General features: G+C 42.7%; 1 pseudogene; it reads right to left on the bottom strand.

The window, feature by feature from the left end:
* Positions 1-16,391, bottom strand: part of LOC148214923 (uncharacterized) — a 34,886-nt pseudogene extending 18,495 nt beyond the window's left edge.
* Positions 16,392-20,151: the final 3,760 nt, after the last annotated feature.

Genomic DNA, 20,151 nt, shown 5'->3' on the forward strand with positions numbered 1-20,151 from the left:
TTTATCTACTGCAGGAGATTTCATCACATTGGTAGTAATAGGTGAGTTGAGGCACATGGCTATGGCAATGGATTTCATCTTCCCCACTGTCTTCTTATGTTTTGTTTTAACAAGGGAGAATCATGTGGCATTTCATGATAAGGTGGTATGAACATGGTTCATCATCATTTATCTCAGTTCACATGTCAAATTCATTGGAGGAGACAGTGACCTCATCATCAGAGCTGAATCTATTCCTTAGTGGAAAAAGAGGGTACACTCAAACCTTTCAACCTAGAGCGAATTTATTACTGTGAAACATGATATATGAAAAGGCCTCATGGCACTGGACTCTCAGTCTGTAATGGTATGTGGGAATGACCTTGGGAGACAGGTGGAAGAGCTGCAGACTAGACAATGATTGGATAAGAGGCAGGTGAGCCCACAGAAGGAATATGGGCATGGCAAATGTCTCAGAAGGGACCGTCCCTAGTTTCTTGGACTATAAAAGTGAGGGAGGAGAGATGTACTTTTAGATTTGCAAGCTTCTGTTAACGTAAACTTACAATAAAGTTAGAGCTAATACTTCTGCATTTACTTCTTGTCTGGACTACTACACAAGGCTGACACAGTCTCAGAACACCTTTCTGGATTGTGTCCACTCTATAACATAGCATACACTTAGTTTAATAAGGATTAAGATTCTCAACCTCACATTCATGAGCTTTGTGCTAGATGGCAGGCCTTCTCACACTCTCTCTGTATGGAGGTACGTGTTGCCCCTGCCATGTTAATATTCATTAAGAAAGTTAGGGCTGGGTTGTTTCAGCAAACCTCTGGCCCCTACCTGTTCTGACTGGAGGCATTCAGCTTCTGTATTTAATTTTGGGTGTTTATGAGTATGCATTTTTATTTTGTTTATTGCTGTATGCCACTCAAAGTCCCCCAGCATTGGAGCAGGTTCAAAACACTGTGAAAAAATTATTATAACAAATAAAATAGCATATCCCAGTAAAAGAGAGTGTTCCTTTGATTATTCATACAGATTTAATTAATATCATTTTTTAAAATCTGTAATCTATATGCTATGCCAGTATTACCTGAGGAAAAAAGGATACATTAGGTAATGTTCCATTATCCAGTACTTTAGTAGAAAATAGCTAAATATGCTGAAAAATCATCAATAGAAACTTCATTCCCAATTGTTTTGGAAGAACTTTTAGCTCTTTAGATAATCAGCATGACACTTCCATTCATTCCAGGTGCAACCAATTTCTTTTACAATGGTGAAGAAAATATTCTTAAAGGTGAAATCTTCAGCAGCAGCAAATCTGACCCCATTTTTTAATATAATCCACTAAAAGCTATCCCAATCAGAGGCCACAGGGAGACCATTTTGTTAATTTAATTTGCCAGCTCCACTTTCCTCACTCACAAAAGGGACCCAGAGAACCAACTTGTAATAAATTTTCTCACTTCTACCAGTAGAGTTTATAATACGTTGTTCCACCTAAGTGCAATATAAGTGGCATTTAAATGTCCAGCATAATGCCTTCTTTTCCTTTTCTGTCACTAAGGCAGCAACTAAGAATAAAGTTATGATGAAGACTCTTTCATTTCCTGGAATAATTTTTTAAACCAGTATTCATGCTGATAATGATATATTGCTAATAAAAATAAAGCTAGAAGATGCATTGGACCTTTATATAATACTGAAACTTAGTATATTGTCTTACAAATGTTTAAGAGTATGTTGCTATTGCAGATCACTCTATTGTGTTCTGGAGCATGTATTAAAAATGCCCTGTGAAGCTATCAGGGCAGTGAAACAGAGAAAACTCTCATTCAGTTGCATTTGCTTTTAAACACTTATTGGAAAGTAAAATACAGTTATATACTCCATCCCTGAATCTAAAAAACAAGTCCAAAACAACACCCTCTCCCCCATTCCTAGAATGCTAAGTTCCATCAGCATTGACTATTGCTCCTGTGCATATCTGTCTGCTTTCAAACAAAATACCAAGAGAAAGGAATTATTTATCATGTACTCCTTCAGGAAATTCATTGCAGTCTACTATGTAACCTATCATTTTAGAGGATGATTGCTAAGAGTCAACACTGACCTGATGTCACATAATCATTGTCAGTTATATACATGCAATATTTCTGAGTAAACTCTCTTAGCATGGAATAGTTTGGCTAAAAATCATCAGAGTGAGAATTTTCTCATTCATCAGATTGTATGTGGAAAACTGCTGGCAGATTGCATCCCCCCTCCCACCTGCAGTATCCTGTGTGCTCCCAAATGTGCACTGGAGGGTTCAGAACACTTTGGAGAAGATTTGAGTAGTGTGTGGGAAGTGCAAGAAGGCAGAAGACGGGGAAGTTCCTGTTACACAAAGAAGTCTACTTACACTGAGAGATGGATGAGAAAATTGGCCCATCATAATATTTATTGATATGTTTGTTTGCTTTATATTGCTGCCTTTCCTCTATGAACTTAACATGGCACACAAAACATTCTCTCCTCCATTTTTTCCTTCCACAGCAACCCTGGGGAATAAGCTGGGCTGAGAAAGAGTGACTGCTTCAAAATTACCTAGTGAACATCTATGCCTGAGAATTATCCTGAATTTGTATTTCCCCAGTCTGAGGCTAACATTTAAACCACTATATCACAATGGTTCTCAAACATGCTAATGTTGGATTTCTGCAAAATATCAGAGAACCCAGAGCATACATGCATACTACATGGTGAAATTCAAATACCATGACTTCTTAGGGTTGAGCTAGTATCTGGAAGATTCCAGTCTAAATTTGTGGATTTACATGAATGGGAAAGCAGGAATGCAGAGAATGCAAACAAGCACCTGCCATCAGCTAACACTATGAATGCTAGATATAAGAGGAAGTCCAGGTAGGCTCCTCTTCTGAGAGGATGCTGCTGCAAGGGAACAAGAACTCTAGCCTTGAGATCTAGCTAGGTATAGTGCATATTCTGTACTATAATTCCTGCTTACTATGTGCATATTGTACACATGCAATTGTTAAAGTTTTTCAGAAGTTGCAATAACAACAACAACAAAACATTGTGGAAGAGATGCACAGAAATATATGTATAAAAATGCATTTTCCCAAGCTCATATTAGGAAAAGTCCTTATCAGCCTACATACATTAGAAGTGTTCACAAAAATTCAAATGAATATTCTTGTGTATTTCTATGGGCAGATTTAGATACAGTCAAATACAACAACTGGTAATGACAGGTAATTACTGGTAACATAATTACCTGAGACTGGTAATATAAAAAGTTCAGCAAAAAAGAAGTTGATAAAATTGTCCATCCCTACACTGCATAAAATCAGATTTAGCCTATCAAAGAAGTGCAGTAGAATTTTTTAACAGAATGGTCATTCCATTATGGTCAGAGATGGAAAACTCCTAATTCAGCACGTATAGCCCAGCCAATAATGACATTTACATTATCCAGTGGCCACCATTGTCTAAGCAATATTATGTTGCCAAATATCACCCTAATTTTGTTGTCCTCCTTTGCCCCTACGTTTTCTTTTTCTGTACTACATTATCTTTTTTTTAATCTGCAAGGTTGTTTGTCTAACTTCTCTTGGAGCAAAGAATCTACAGCAGAATCCAAACAGCAGTGCCTCCCACACTTGGATCAACACTTAAAAAAAAAAAAAAAAAGTCTTGCTGAATCATTCAGACTCCCATTCCTACTTTCCACCATCCACCTCCTGCATATCTTGGTGCCTCCTTGGACAGGTTGCTTCATTTGCTGCAAGTCAGGGGCAGACCCAACATTTTATTTTTTACAAGGCCTGTTCATACAACAATCAAAGAATTTGCTGCTGAGGTACTCTGGGATATAGTCTTTTTGTAAAAAGTGAGATAAAAATAATATATATAAATATGTGGATAAATGAGCAAAATATCAACAAGGTCATATGATTAGTCTAAAAAAATACTTCACAGGTTATTTTGTTCAATGGAAGAGCTATACTGACAAAGTGCAAATCCAGTTTTAAATGTAATTGTTAACTCTGAGGGAGTGCTTTAAAAACTGTCTAGATGGTGTCTCCTGTTATGTTAAATATCTTCTTCCAAAATAAATCCTTCCCTTCAAGGATATCTATATCCCAACGAGCTCTGCCGTAACACAGACTATAATAGCCCTTCTGTACTAAACGGAGCAGGGCTAGAAATAGATACTGTATGATTAAATGCTGACTGACACTTCCATCATGAGCTTGGTTCTTCTTTAGCTAAAATGCAATAAAAAGATCTCATAGCCTACCATTCAACAGATAATAAAATATTGTAAACAGATGTAACCTTAGGGAAGAAAAAAAACTCTGCTTGATATAAATGATAACATATAGTGAATCATTTTCCCCCTAAATATGTTTGCCAAAGATCATATCTATCGGAACCTTTCTAACTGGAAAGCATTATTTTCCATTACCCATTAAAAAACTTCTAATACCAAATGGCACAAAGAATGGGGGTGATGTAAATACTTTCAAAATAAATATTTTCATGGCCTGTAGAAAAAGAATCTCCTTTTTCTCCCCTCCCTCCCTGCTCACCACCAAAAGGAAAGTCTGGAGACACTGACTGAAATGTCTGCAAGTTTCATTTCCAAGACAGCTTAAAAGCCTTTGTGAAATGAAACCTGGCTTTTCAAACTGTCAGTTTGCCACCTTGGTACATTATTGTAAAAGACGGAAGAATCTTCTCTGACACAAGAAAGGTTCTGTGAAGGAGTTGAGAGGCTAGGGAAATGCTGAAGGCCTTTGCTTGGAAAAGTAATGGTTGATAATCACACCCAGGATGAAGTGCATCATGGCAGTGACTGACAGAGACAATTACGGGCAGAGGTTAGGTAACCGCAGCCACCAAAACAACCACCTATCAACGGTTTTGCCAGGAAGTTCCCAGTTACTTTTATTAACATCAATATGAGTATCAAAGGAGCAGATTATAAGTGACTGGGTATAGATATTTATTGGACTTCATTTTATTTAATATGTCTTTATCATTATTCCCTATGACTAGATTGCATGTGTAGAGAAGCTACAGAAGAATAAGAAAGAAGTTATGAAGCCTATTGCTCTCAATCATCTTTCTCACACACAGGGAGAACTTCCAGCCCACAGGCTAAATCTGACCTTCCAGGCTAGTCTGTCCAGCCCAGAGGGACTTAAGTGAGGCTCCACACTAAACCCTTTCTTTTGAGGTACAATGAAAGCCCTATTAGCAGGGTCTCTCAACAGGAAGTGTTGCAAACATGCTTCTGTCTCAGCCTGAATTGAGAACTTTTCCTCCCCATGTCTCCCTGCAGGAGATGGAAGAAGAATTTAGAGGGTGGGGCTTTTGCTGAGTAAATCACTTTTAAACCACATGCCCAACATCACAGCTCCACCAAGCTGGTGGGGAGCTGCATCCAGCCCCTGGACCATTTATCATATGATACTTCCAGATACCTAGTTCTAGTACAGTATGTTCCCCTTAATATTTCCAAGATAAAACAAAACAAAACAAAACTTAGGCTAATACCAGAGCTCAGCATCCTGGCTGAGCTCCAGTATTACAGTTGAATCTTCGGATCAACAGCTGGCAGAAGGTTCTTAACATAAAGCCAGGTGGCATGGTCCTACTTAGTCTCCTCCACTCCATGCAGTAAAGCTTCTGCATGGAAAGGCAATTTTTGAGTTTCTTAGCTTTTGGTTTCCTATTTCTGCAGAGCACTTACAATATTCTTGTTGCCCTGCTCCTGTAATAACTGCTCAATCTTTTACAATTATTTTTATTATTATTGTTGATCACATAGTCAGCCAGTTGTTTAGACTGGATTGGGCATTTTTATCCACCTATTGAATCCTTCCCAAGGACCAGGGATAGGCAGATGTTGTTTCATGCTTTGATGGTGTTAAAGGCATCATTGCAGGTTATAAGCTGTTCCAAGTAAAACTGCCTTTTGCAATTGACTGATGGTGATTTTGTCAATGCTGATGGACTTCAAGTGGTGCTCCAGATGTTTTGGGATTGCACCTAAGGCGCCTATAACTGTTAGTATTATCTTTGCTTTCTTTTGCCCTAGTCATTCTACTTCTATTTGTAAGTCTTTATATGTTAGGATTTTCTCCAATTCTTTCTGTTCTATTCTGCTGCCTCCAGGTATTGCAATATCTACTATCCAGTGTTTTTTGTCTTTCTTATCAACAACTGTTAAGTCTGGGATGTTGTGTGGCAGGTGTTTATCTGTTTGAATTGTAAAGTCCTAGAGTACTTTAGCTTCTTCATTTTCTATTACTTGTCTATTTTGTGGTCCCACCAATTCTTCCTTACAGGTAAATGATATTTCTTGCCGATATTCCAATGTACCATTGTTGCTACTTTGTCGTGCCATTGTTTGTCGTCAGTCTGTGTGATCTTCTTGCAGCAGCTAACTAGGTGGTCCACTGTTTCTTCAGATTCTTTGCAGAGGTGGTATTTGCTGTCTGTTGCTGTCTTCTCAGTTCTGGCTTTTTGTGCATTTGTTCTTAAGGCTTGGTCTTGTGCAACCAGAATTAACCCCTCTGTCTCTTTCTTCAACTTTCCTGCTCTTAGCCATTGTTGTTATCTGCTTTGCCTGCTAGGTTTTTTGTGTACTGGCCATGTAATACTTTGCCTTGCCATGTCTCTTTTCTGTTCTTCATTTAGTCTTTCTTATAGGCCAGTTTGGTTTCTTTGGTATTCAGTAAGTCTTCATGGTGTAGTAGCTTCAGTGCTTTACTGTACTTCAGATATTCTTCCAATGCCCCTTTTTCTTCTTCAACTGTCTGGTGTACTTGCAACATTCCATACCTACCTATGCTCCTTGGTAAGCAGAGTCTGTAAACATTGCTGTGTGGATGAAAGGCATGATTCAGTGTCATTATTTTTCCGGTCTTCCTATCCAGGGCTTTTAGTTCAGCTTGAGTCCAGTCCACTAATCCAACTGTATATCTAATGACTGGAATTGCCCAGGTGTTAATCACTTTGATGGTATTTCCTCCACTGAGTTTGGACTTTAAAATCTTCTTCACTCTCATGATGTATTCACTACTAACCTTCTTCTTGACTTCAGTATGCTTGATGATGTCAGTCTGAAGGATGCCCATGCATTTGTAGTGATCTTCTTCATCCAGACTCTTGATGTAATTTTCATAGGGCATCTTGGTTCCTTCAGTTTTCACTATTTTTCAGGGTGGCACATTTGTCCAGTCCAAACTCCATTGCAATATCTTAGCTGTATATTTGGACAGTGTTGAGCAATGATTCCATTTCAGATGGTGTTTTTCTATACAGTTTCAGATCGTCCATGTAAAGGAGGTGGGATAGCCTGGCAGATATTTTTGATGTTTGATAGCCATGTCCTGACTTGTTCAGTATTGTCGACAGCAGAATCAATGCAATGACAAACAGTAGTGGTGATGGTGAGTCTCCCTGAAAGATTCCTCTCTTGATGTTAACCTCTCCCAGCCTATCACCATTGACTGGCAACTGTATCTTCCATTGTGCCATTGATCTTTGCACAAAGCTTCTGATGTTTCTACTGACTCCTGTTATTTCTAGGCACTTGATTATCCAGCCATGTGACAGGGAGTCAAATGCCTTCTTGTAATCAATCCAAGCTACATTCTAGTTGGTCTTCCTTCTCTTATAGTTTTCCAAAATCATCTTGTCTATTAGGAGCTGATCTTTTGTCCCTTTGCTGTTTGGGTGGCTTCCTTTCTGCTCAGATGGAAAAAACTTGTTTTCAACTAGCTGCTGTTAGACTGCATCAGCTACCACACCAATTAGCAATATGAAAGTTGTTGGCAAGCAAGTAATTGACCTGTAGTTGTCTGGTGCTGCCCCTTTTGCTGGATCTTTCATTATCGTGTAGGTTTTGCCATATGTTAACCAATCTTCAGTTTCACCTTCTTGCAGCATGTTGGTAAACTCCTTGGCAATGAGTGGGTGCAGAGCAGTCAGCTGTTTCACCCAAAAACCATGCAGTTCATCTTCACCTGATGCTGTTGTTGTTATTGTTGTTATTATTATTTTTATTCCTTTGAGTCAGTGTTGACCCCCGGTGACTGCCCGAACTAGTCCCTGCAGGATTTTTGGCAAGATTTTTTGGAAGTGGTTTGCCATTGTCTGCTTCCTTCCTAGGGCTGAGAAAGACTGGCTGGCCCAAGGTCACCCAGCTGGCTTTGTGCCCGAGGTGGGAGAAACTCACAATTTCCTGGTTTCTACCCTGATACCTTAATCAGTACACCAAACTGGCACCTCTTGGCAATGAATAAACATTCTATGAATGGTGTCTCCAAAAATGATGTTACCCTTCTATTAACAAAAACTGTAAATTAATCATATAGCATAGAAAAAATAGAATGTAATGTTCAAAAATAAGTCTGGATCATTGGACTTTCTTTTCCTCCTGCAAAGAAAGCCTTTCTGTTTGAATGTAAAAACATCATTATGACAGGGAGGAAATTTCTCAGATACCTTATGTGAAACGATACTGCCAGAAAGCTATTCACGCTGTAGCTGCTCTATAGGATAAATTGGGTGTTATTTGCTGACAGGGAAAAGAGTAAGCTTAAAATGTCTGAAAGAAAGTTGCTTTAAGTCCAGTTTTTTCCCCATATATGTAAGTAAGTCTTTCTTTGGATAGGGATGAGAAATTCTCTTCTGTTGGGTTTTTATTCCAATTATTCCATTGGAATAATTTATTCCAATTTATTCCAATTTTGCTTTGTTGTGCAAAATTCTGCATTATATTTATATAAACAAAAATATGGTAAACAAGTTTTCTCTCTAGTATTAAGTTGATTTTTCCAGTACATGGATCTACATCCATTTATATTGGATTTATTATGTCGTTCTTTTTGTTTAAAGCATACTGTCCATCATAACATGAGATTCCAAGACCATAGACAATGTTGTAAGCCATAAATCACTGAATAATAGTGCATTACAGGAAAACACTGTCATGATATAACAACAGCAGTGACAGCAATCATGATATAGCAACAACAGCAACAGAAGCTGAATTAGAATGAGCAAGCTTTTAATGTCCAACCTGGTTTTCTATTTCTTGGATTAATATGTTTGAAGGATATATCATTGGCTTTTTAAAAAATAAATACACTGCACAGTTAACGTTAAATCAATTACATTTCATAGGACTCATTTTAACCCACAACTTCCTTTTTCTCTTCATTCCAAAGAAGTGGGGCCAAGTACACTTGGGAGAGGCCACCAAATGAGTCTACTCTACAGAGGGGAAAATAGCATTTCATATTTCAATAGCCTCAGTTCGAAAAAGTGCAAACATTTATTCCTAGGATAGATGGCTATTTTCAAATTGAATCATAGAAATTATTTGAGCTCATCCAATATTTTCAGGAAGATTCTGAGTAATTTCCAAATTAGCTAAAGAATTAGCTTCAGTAGCACATCTAATTCTAAGGAAGTCTGCTATATGCTACTTTCATTTTCTGTACAAAATGGCCCAGTCATAGCTTTGCAGATGACATCTTGCAGAGGCACAAATATTAGATAGTCTAACTGCATTTATTGCTGAGAACTGTGGGTTTAATTAAATGTCTTGAGGGTTGACTGTAGCAAGTTTATCCATGATCTTATGCCTCATATCAGCTGCTGTGTTCAGTAATAGAAGGGGTGGCAGTGACATTCCAGCTTCAGGTGTTGGCTGCATATCCAGTTATCCTTCTGGGTCTTCTTGAGTCTGGGATGTAATGTGTAGTTGGTCTATCTCAAGTTGTGAGAGCAGCTTCCTCTTCACTATGTTGAAGCATTGGGTAACTAGCTGTTTCTCAGTTAGTGTGGATGTAGGTCTCTGTCCATCCATAGTTCCCTCATACGTTTCATATATCCCCTCTCATTATGTCTACTGTTGTAGTAGCATTCCATCAATTTCAGGTTCTTTTGTCTTGTCCGTGAATGGTTTGTTCCAGTAGCCCACTTATCGTCAGATTTCTCCAACATCTGGTGTGGACCTTGTTAATCCAGGTGACACCTAAGCTGGCATGACTCTCCTTATCTGTGTCACTCTCATATCTGGGGTAGGCAGGTGAAGCATTAGGGAGTTTTTGCCCAAGGACCCCTACTGGTAAGGTAGGTACCAGCCTGGATTTGAACCCCAGACTCCCATGTCAAAGGGTGATGCTCTAACCACTATTCTATGCAGCCATATATATATATTGTGGAAGAAGGCAAGGGGAAATTACAGTATTGTTGCCAATAAAAAAAACAGGAGTAGAGCTTGACTTGACTTGGAGGAGTCTTTATATTTAGAATACCGAAGTACTTAGTAATTAAATATTAACTAATGCTCTGTTCAGGCATTGTGTTGACACTAGCCTCTGCAGGACATCCACAAACATAGTGCACATGTCTACAGGGAGGATGCATTTATGTATAAAATCACACATAAATTAGCATCACAGAAGCAATAGCACAGCACAGGGCCTTTGTTCACATGGAAGCCAATAAATGTGCCATTATATGTATGAAGGTTTGTTCCTAAAGCTCTTAGCATTGTGTATGTGCACATCCTAAAGTAATTTGAGCTTTTTTATGCCTGAAGAGGATTTTAGTTAATGTTTAATACTGTCTGGTAAATGAAAATTATTTTTCTAGATATTTTATATTCCCCTTTTTGATCTGGTAATGACATTCGGGATATGGACAATGGCACCCAGGTTCATCCAGAACAGTCCCTGGGACATCATTCCAAAGGTCACAGATTATGCCCTCCCCTCAAAAAAATCAGAGCATGGGAGAGACAATCTGGGTAGAGCAGAGGATCCACTGGATTCCAAACCTCTTTGGATTTCTAACATTCTCATAAAACTGAATTTTTAAAAATCAGTTCTAGAATTAATCTAAATGGATTTCCTCCTCCCTCCACATATAGGGCTCTTTTGCCTTCTATCACCCAATTAGTCTGCTGCTCAGAGTTAGATCTCCTCCAAATGCTCTAAACCAATGCTTAGGATTGCTTTAATAACAATGGAGAAATATCGCAGGATGACTTGGAGGGATCAAACAGGCTTTATTTATTTATTTATTTATTTATTTATTTATTTATTTATTTGTGGGACTGACCCAATCAAATGACCAAATTCCAGAAGGCCAAGAGGGTGGGAGCCATATTTGCCTTAGGAAGCAAGCTATTCTCCCACACAGAATGTCTACTCTCAGGCCACATCCATTCACACCTCATGGTAGGAGGGGACCTTTAGCAAGATTCTGTAGCTGTCCAGATCAGGCAGGCTCAGTCTAGGTAATCTCTTAAATACCCAAGCGCCAGGCTATATGGTGCTTTAAATGTAGTGACTAGCCCCTTGAACTGCACTTGGAAATACAGTGGTACACATTGCAGCTTCTTTAGCAGAGTTTATATGGCAATCAAGGGACTGAACGGTAAACCCTAAACCACTGAAGTTTGCGTCAACTGAACTTTCTAAGTGGACTTCAAGGACAGCTTAATATAGAATTAATTATAATACTCTAAATGAGAGACTGCAAGGCTATGAATGACCATTCTCAGTATATTCATATAAGGCCACAAATGGTACCCCAGCCAAAGTTGCCTGTTACTATTTGTACTATATTTGCATTATTATTATGGTTGGTTGGATAGTCAGCCATATGTTTACACTACTCTTCCAATAAGAATTGTGAGTCTAGGCCTTCTTTGCCTGAGGGAATGTACCTCCACTAATACTCGAAGCTGGGACTGTTCTGAAATCTGTTGGCTTTGGAATTAACAGCTACTCCATATTGCCTGTGTCTGAGACTATTTTTCTCCATCCATCTCCTGACACCCTCCAGGTACTGAGTCAGAACTTCAACCACATATCCCATTTGGTCTGGGGTGGAGATACATTATTAAGTATCAACAGCACATTGGTAATACCTCCCAACAAATTAATGGATAACTTCTAGTGGCTTCATGTAGATGTTAAACAAGATTGGGGGGAGGAGATACCCCATAATACAGTGCTCACAGGCCTGATGTCTTCCCTCCATTACATGAACAAGACCTACTCAGGCAGGAAGGAAGAACTGCTAAATATGGTGCCTTAAACTCCCAGCTCTTATAGAACCTCCAGGAGAATACCATGGCTAACAGTTTAAAAACCTGCTGAGGGGTCTGAGAAGATAACAATGGTTGCACTTCCTCCATCCAATTCCTGCCACAAGTTATCCATGAGAATGCCCAATGCAGTTTTTATCCTATGCCCGAGCTTGAATTCAGGTTGTCATGAATTCAGGAGGATAGTGTGAATCTTCCAGAGCTCTCTTTAATTGCAGCCCTACCACTTTTTCAACAACCTTCCCCAAGGAGGGAATGTTAGAAGTAAGACAAGTAGAAGTGGATCCAGAGCTGGCTTTTTGAGGAGTGAGTGGACTTTTTGAAGCTGCTGGAACATCCCCTTCCTTCAAAGAAGCATTGACTACTGCCTGGTTCCCAGTCCCCTCCCTAGCAGCTTTAAACAGCTCAATGGGGCAAGTATTCAGTGAATAAGTAGTGAAGAGAAGATCACAGAAAACTATCTCCATTTCCTCAATAGTCATAGGCTCAAAAACCTTCCACGTAACATCACAAAAGTTCACCTTTGTCATTTCTGCAGATTCTGTCCATCCAGCTTCCAACCTGAAGGAAATGCAAGCAATTTTATCCACAAATTGCTTGTCTAGGCAATCATATCTTACACTAATTGGTTCTGCCAGCTCACCCTTCCCTAACAAGATCCAAAACACTTTATACAGTGAAGTCAGCTAATACTCTGCACATGCAATTAATGTGGGGAAGTAATTCTGCTTTACTATTCTTATCACTACAGAATAGGCTAGAACTTGAGCTTGACCCCTTGTTTGATTATACTTTTTTTCTCATTTTCTGCCAGAGTCACTCCAGCCTTTACTTTACATCTTCAGCAGATAGGGAGAGGTCACTTGGTATCTATCCTATTGAAAACCCTGGTCAGTTCAGTTCTAGGGGATGTATGGTGAACTGAAGACGTATCCGTATCCTGTGAGTAAGAAGAGGACAGAAGATCACCCACATGTGCTCCAGATGGCTGATCCTCGCGAATAGACTGCAGGACAGCAGTTTTCCATGAGTTTGAGTGCCAGGAGATGAAGGGATCAGTCTTGCAACTGTGACAGAGCCTTTTAAAGGACACTAAGTTCACAAGCCTCACTTTCTAATCACTTTCAGAAATTGCCTATTTATTTATTTATTTATTTTCCAAATTTGTATGCCGCCCATCTCCCCCAATAGGTGACTCTGGGCGGCTCACAATAATAATAATAAAACACAGGACTCTCCAGACATAGACATAAACTATAAATAGTTAAAAACATATATAAAAATGGCCTAAAAATCTCCTATAATTTGGCCCTAAAAAACCTGTAAGATGCTGGGGGGGGGGGGACAACCCCTCACCCCACCAGCCATCTCCATAGGTGCGGGCCCCCCTCTGGCCCCCAAGCCTTCTGGCAGTGCCAGGATTTGATCTCTTTCCTGAAGGTCATGAGGGAGGGGGCACACCGCACCTCAGCCGTTCCATAGGGCGGGTGCTACAGCAGAAAAGGCTCTCTGCCTAGACCCCACCAATCGAAATTCCTTGATGGGTGGGGTCTGCAATCTGCCCCTTCTGCTGGACCAAGTGGGGTGGGCTGAGATGACTGGGGCGAGGTGGTTCCTCAGATAACCTGGTCCCATGCCATGAAGGGCTTTAAAGATGATGACCAACACCTTGAATTGGACCCGGAAACAAACTGGCAACCAATGCAGCTCACGCAACAGGGGTGTTATACGTGCCCTCCTAGGGGCATTAAGAACTGTCCACGCCACTGCATTCTGTACCAGCTGTAGCTTCTGGATATTCTTCAAGGGTAGCCCCATGTAGAGCGCATTACAGTAGTCCAACCCGGAGGTGATCAGGGCATGAGTGACTGTGCGGAGGCCCTTCTGATCCAGGAAGGGGTGTAACTGTCGCACAACACGAAGTCGTGCAAAGGCCTTCCTAGCCACGACTGCCACCTGCACTTCGAGCAGGAGTCGTGAGTCCAGGAGAACCCCCAGATTATGCACCGGGTCTGTCTGGGGCAGTGCAACCCCGTCAAGAACCAAAGATGACAAACTCCTAGATCCTGAGGCTCCCCGTATCCACAGCCACTCCATCTTACCAGGGTTCAGCTGAAGCCTGTTGTCCCCCATCCAGGCCCCCACAGCCTCCAGGCACCGCGAGAGGGCAGTCACAGGGTCACTTAAGGCACCTGGGATGGAGATATATATTTGGGTATCATCCGCATACTGATGATACCTCACCCCATGGTGCCGGATGATCTCACCCAGCGGTTTCATGTAGATATTAAATAGGAGCGGTGAAAGTACTGACCCCTGTGGCACCCCACAAAGTAGAGGCTGGGGGCCAGACCTCTCGCTCCCTATCAACACCGATTGGGTTCGGCCTTGGAGAAAGGAGCTGAACCAGTGCAACATTGTGCCACCCAGCCCCAACTCCTGCAGCCGACCCAAAAGGATACCATGGTCGATGGTATCGAAAGCCGCCGAGAGGTCAAGAAGAGCAAGGATGGATGCATTACCCCCATCCCGCTCTCGCCAGAGTGCAACCAATGCTGTTTCTGTCCCATAACCGGGCCTGAATCCTGACTGATAGGGGTCCAGATAATCCGTTTCCTCCAGGATCCTCTGAAGCTGCCGCGCGACCACCTTTTCTACCACCTTCCCTAAAAAGGGGAAATGGGAGACTGGATGAAAATTGTCCAGGAGGGTGGGGTCTAGCAATGGTTTCTTGAGGAGTGGGCGGACCAAAGCCTCTTTAAAAGGCTTCGGAAACACCCCCTCCTGCAAGGATGAATTAACCACCGCCAGAACCCACCCTAAAGTCACCTCCTTGGTAGCTTTAACTAACCAGGAGGGACAAGGATCTAAACCACAGGTGGTCGCACTGACAGCCCCGAGGATGCTGTCCACTTCCTCAGGGGCAACAGGATCAAACTGTTCCCAGATAACTGGACAAGAACACTCCCCGGGCAACTCCACTGGACCTACTCCATGCTTGGCTTCCAACTGAGAACGGATCTGAGCAATTTTATCCATCAGGTGTTCAGCAAGTTCCTCTGCATGACCCTGCAAGTGGTCCTCTGCCCCTCCTTTTCCCAGGAGGGCCCGGGTGACCCTAAACAGGGCTGCAGGGCAACACGCTGAGGATGCAATAAGCGCGGAGAAATGCTGATGTTTCGCCACCCTTACAGCCACTAGGTAGGCCTTAACAGCAGCTCTAACCCATGTTCGGTCTGATTTGTCCTGAGTTTTCTGCCAGTGGCGCTCTAGACGTCTCTTAGCCCTTTTCAACTCCCTCAGCTCCTCCGTGAACCACGGGGAGCGCCGGGGGTGATGGGCGAAGAGAGGACGCACAGGCATGATCCTGTGCAAGGCCCCAGCCGCCTCCTTATTCCAGGCTGCGGCCAGAGCCTCCGCTGGACCGTGCAGCAAGGCCTCAGGAAGAACCCCCAGCTCCCTTTGGAACCCATCTGGGTCCATCAGTCGCCGGGGGTGGACCGTTCGAATAGGTCCCACCTCCCTGCGGAGGGGGGCAGCATAGGAGAATCCCACCACCACCAGGGAATGATCTCACCATGACAGGGGGGATAATATAAAATCCCCCACCAGATCACGCTACCACTGCTCCGACAAGAAAACCATATCTGGGGTGTGACCACTGTCCCGGGTCGGGCCATCGATGACCTGGGATAGGCCCATGGCTGCCATGGTAGCCATGAACTCTGGAGCCACCTCCGAGGCCAACCCCAGGGGCAGCAGATTAAAATCCCCCAAGACCATAAGTCTGGGGAACTCTACTGCCAACCCCGAGATGGCCTCCAGCAGCTCAGGCAGGGAGGCTGCTATGCAGCAGGGAGGCTGGTACAATAGCAGCACTCCCAACTGATCCCGTGTGCCCAACCTCAGGAACAGGGTCTCACATCCAGTAACTTGCGGAGCAGGGCCCCTGAAGGCCAATAGGGATTCCCTGATGACTACTGCCACTCCCCCTCCCCTGCCCTGGGGTCTCGGCTGGTGCCATACCCTAAACCCGGCTGGACATAATTCCGAGAGGGCTACTCCCCCCTCTGGTGCCAGCCAGGTCTCAGTGATGCATGCCAGGTCAGCCTGCTCCTCCCCGATAAGATCGTGAATAAGGGAGGCCTTATTATTGACTGACCTGGCGTTCAGTAGCAGCAGTCGAAAGCCCAGGCCTCTGTAGGCCTGCTGACCAGGGTCTGGGCTTGAGCTCTGAGGGCCGGAACACGCCATCGGTATAACGCATTGGGGGCGTCTTCCCCTGAAACGGCCTGCCCTCTGGCTCCCGCCACACCACCCCATGCCCGTCACCTAAACCCTAAATGCCTGCCCTAAACCGCCTGAGGTCCTCCCCCCCCCAGGCCTCTCACTTAAGGGGCCCACCATACAAGTCACCACCCAAGGGAGAGGAGACAAAAAAGGAGTGGGGGAGCGCGCCCCTGTGACACTTCAGCTGACTGCTCTCAGCACCAATAGGGGCTCAACACCCCCAATTCCCAACCAAGCCCTCACCCTCTCTCTACCAACTTCTCCCACTGGTCGGGGAGAGAAGGGCCCCACTCACTCCTACCCTCTGCCCATCTCCCACCCAGGCAGAGAGCAGCACATTCACCTCTCCCAACCACAATAAACACTCTCACACACCCACTCACTCGAGTCCCCCAGCATCTTCTCTAGGGGGAGGGGGCACCCCTTGCCACATAGGGGCTCATCCCCCAACCCCCAAGGTCTCAATGCCACTGTGGGCCGCTGTGGGCCACGAGGCTCTGGTCTCCACAACCACTTCAGCCTCACAGCCGCTGTCCCGCCGTCAGCGCCAGCGCTCTCACCGCTGGCGCTCCCACCGCCGAGGCCAGCCGCACCGGGCCTGGGCCGCCGCCCTGCTGGCACTCCCGGCCCCGCAAAGCCCGCTCTCGGCTCTGGCGCCGCTCCCCTCGAGCCTGGGTAATGTTCTTGACTCAGCCGGCTTCACCAGGCAGCCACCAACACTCTCCCGACGCTGCCTCCGTCGGCCCTCTGGGTCCGAGCGCCGCCCGCTGCCACACCTGCCCCTGGCCTCTCCTCTCCGTCCTTACTCCAGCTGCCGCTGCCGCCGCAACTCCTCTCCCCATGGCCACGGACCGCCTTGGACGAAGGTAACACCAGGGGTTCTCCTCATTCACCCTCCATTCATACGAATATCCCACACCTCCGACTCTCCTCAACCCCATATTGGTTCTGGTATAGGCCAAAGGAGGTTATGGCTGGGAGCTCCGCACTTGGCGTCCGCCCCCGCCGCCATCTTGGAGAGCTATTAACTATCTTAAAGCTGTTAGAGACCTTCAGAATAGCAAAGTCTTCATCAGGTAACTTTATCTTCAATTCTGAACAAAAGAAAAAATAATTATAAGCTTAAGAACTCAAATAATTTAAAATAAACAGCAAACAGCTAAATAAGGTTTTGATCTAAGAAAGTTATAAATGGATTAAGGGTCCAGATAAATTTGGAATATTGACTTTTACTATAAGATTTTGGAATTAACTATAAAAAATAAATAGCTCCTCATGGGAAACAGCCTTATTTTGGCTATCCTGGCTATTGTAAGTCATAACAAAAATAAGTTACTTTATGATTTTAGAAACTGGACAGTAAAGGGGATTAAGGATTCTAAGCAGAAGGAAAAAAAAAAATACAAGCCTCTTCTTGATGTCAGTTAATTCTGGGACTTACAAAATGACACAAAACATTATAACTTCAGAAGCATTAAAGGAGATCTCTGAAGAATGGAGCCAGAAATTAGTAACTACAATATCAACACTATCAATAATGATGTCTGCTTCTATGGATAGACTATGTCCAAAAGATGTTAATGAAGGAATAACAGATGTGGAACAAATTTTATCTGACAAGACAGAAAGTACTGAAAGTGGAACTACAAATGACAGACTAAGAGAATGATTTAGAAAGGACTCTTTACTGGATATACAAAAGAAACAAGTGATAAAGCCTTGAAGAAATCTGTGTCATGGGATAAAGAAGAATTGAAGAGAAATCAAATTCTACAACAATATTTGATTGATTAAAGATTAAGACTGTTAGAAGTAAACAGAAGGAATATAAAATTGGTTTATTTGATCAAGGTTAAGACTTTTTCCCCCTCCTTTTTTTTTTTTTTTTTGCAAAGTTCTGGCAACCCTTTATGGACTTTTTGCTGACACCAGAATTGAAAAGTTGATTTTTTAATGGATTTGCTTATAGATAAGGGATGGGATATGGGATGAAGAGATATCTGTTTGTAACCTTATAGGGAGTGCAGAGTTACTAAATTTGCTTATTCTTGTTGTGATGAAGGTTGGAAGTCACTTCTTTATATATATATATATATTTCTTTATTATATTTCTTTCTTCTTTCTTTTTCTTTTTCTTTTCCTGAACTTTTTATTCTTTTTTCTTCTTCTCTTCTTTTTCTCTAAGTTTAGTTTGTATTAGTTTTTACTATTGTAATTAAAATTCTTAATAAACATTATATTCAAACATGAAAGCTCTGGTCAGTTCCATATTCCAGAGATTAACAAGTTATCCAACAGAACTGCCCTCCGGTCCCCAGATGCCACCTGGAAATCTAGATCCATCTGGTGCCTGGTATGTGCCTTCTTAATTGCTCTCTTCTTTCTTCAGGGACTTGTGGCTCCAGTTAACCTCATCATCATGAGGAAGAAAACTGTCTATAATAAGGGACTAATTACAAAGTCCTCCAATCTCATCTGCTCCAAAGTAAAGGTCAGATCTAATATGTGACTCACTGTATGGGTAGGTTTAGTGAATATAGGCCCATAGTAGTGGCTATGAATTCCTGAGCTACCATCAACTAAAGAAGGCGGACATTGAAATCACCTCAAGCTAACAATCAGTGAAAATCCACAACAACCCAGCAGTAAGACTGAGCTGCTTGATGAGGGAAGCTACTATACAGCTGGGAGGACTCCCAATTTGTCCCACTGGCCCAACCTCATACATTCACATTTGACCACCCATGGAACAGTGTTTCTTGCAATCATTAGAGTTCCTGGCATATAATTGTCCCGCTATGTCCCCTATTCTAGTGTCAAGATTTGGCAATATATGAAACCTGGCTAGAGAGATATCAGCAAGATTCAATCCCTCTTCTTTGTCCAGCCAGGTCTCAATGATACATACCAGATCTGCCCTCTCATCTATAATAAGGTTGTGAACAAGGATAGATTTATTGCAGACAGATTTGCATTCAAATAGCATCTTTCTGAACCTGGTACACCCAGCAGTGCAGATGCCTGGGCCATGAGTATAGATTAAGGGGGCAGAAGAGGTACCAACTTTGCAGTCTTTCTTCCTGGAAAAGTCCACCCACATTCTCACCATACTTCTCCCTGCCCTTCACTATCGTTATTCTCCCCTCCATCTCTACCCTTCTCAGCTACCTAGTCTCCACCCCCACCACCCAATACTAGGTAACATCACCCAGCCAAGAGTCTGCAATAATTACCAACTCTGTATCTGTTCCCATCATTCTTACAGTAAAGTAACAGACTCATCCTATCTCATTCATCCACTCCACCCCACCAATCTCCACCCAGCTCACAATCGGCTGGAATCAAAGTAGACACAGGCCTCAGCCTCCCCTCCCTCTACTTCTATTCACTTTTTTTTCAGTTTTCCAACATTTGCAAGGATCTAGAAGTCTGTCCATCCTTTCTTCCTTCCTTCCATACATCTTTCCCCCTCATCCTCCAACTTCTTTTTCTTTGGTTGCTCTATTCACTCTTCCACTCTCTCCACCAAAATAAAACTTCCAATAATCCAAGGTAAGGGAAGCCAGGCTAAAGGCAGTATCAGCTAATTAATTTCAACACAATGCATTCCAATCCACCTGCCTTCCATCTCTTCCTTTCCTTTTCCTTACTCCAGTCTTTCTCGTTCTCTTTCTCTTTCTTTTCTCTTTCTCCTTTTCTCCTACATGGAAATAGCAGTCAAGGT

The sequence above is a fragment of the Python bivittatus genome, unplaced genomic scaffold (genome assembly GCF_059951505.1).
Source record: "Python bivittatus isolate LINGU-HERP-01145 unplaced genomic scaffold, Pbiv_v1 ctg000480_np1212, whole genome shotgun sequence".
NCBI lineage: Eukaryota > Metazoa > Chordata > Lepidosauria > Squamata > Pythonidae > Python > Python bivittatus.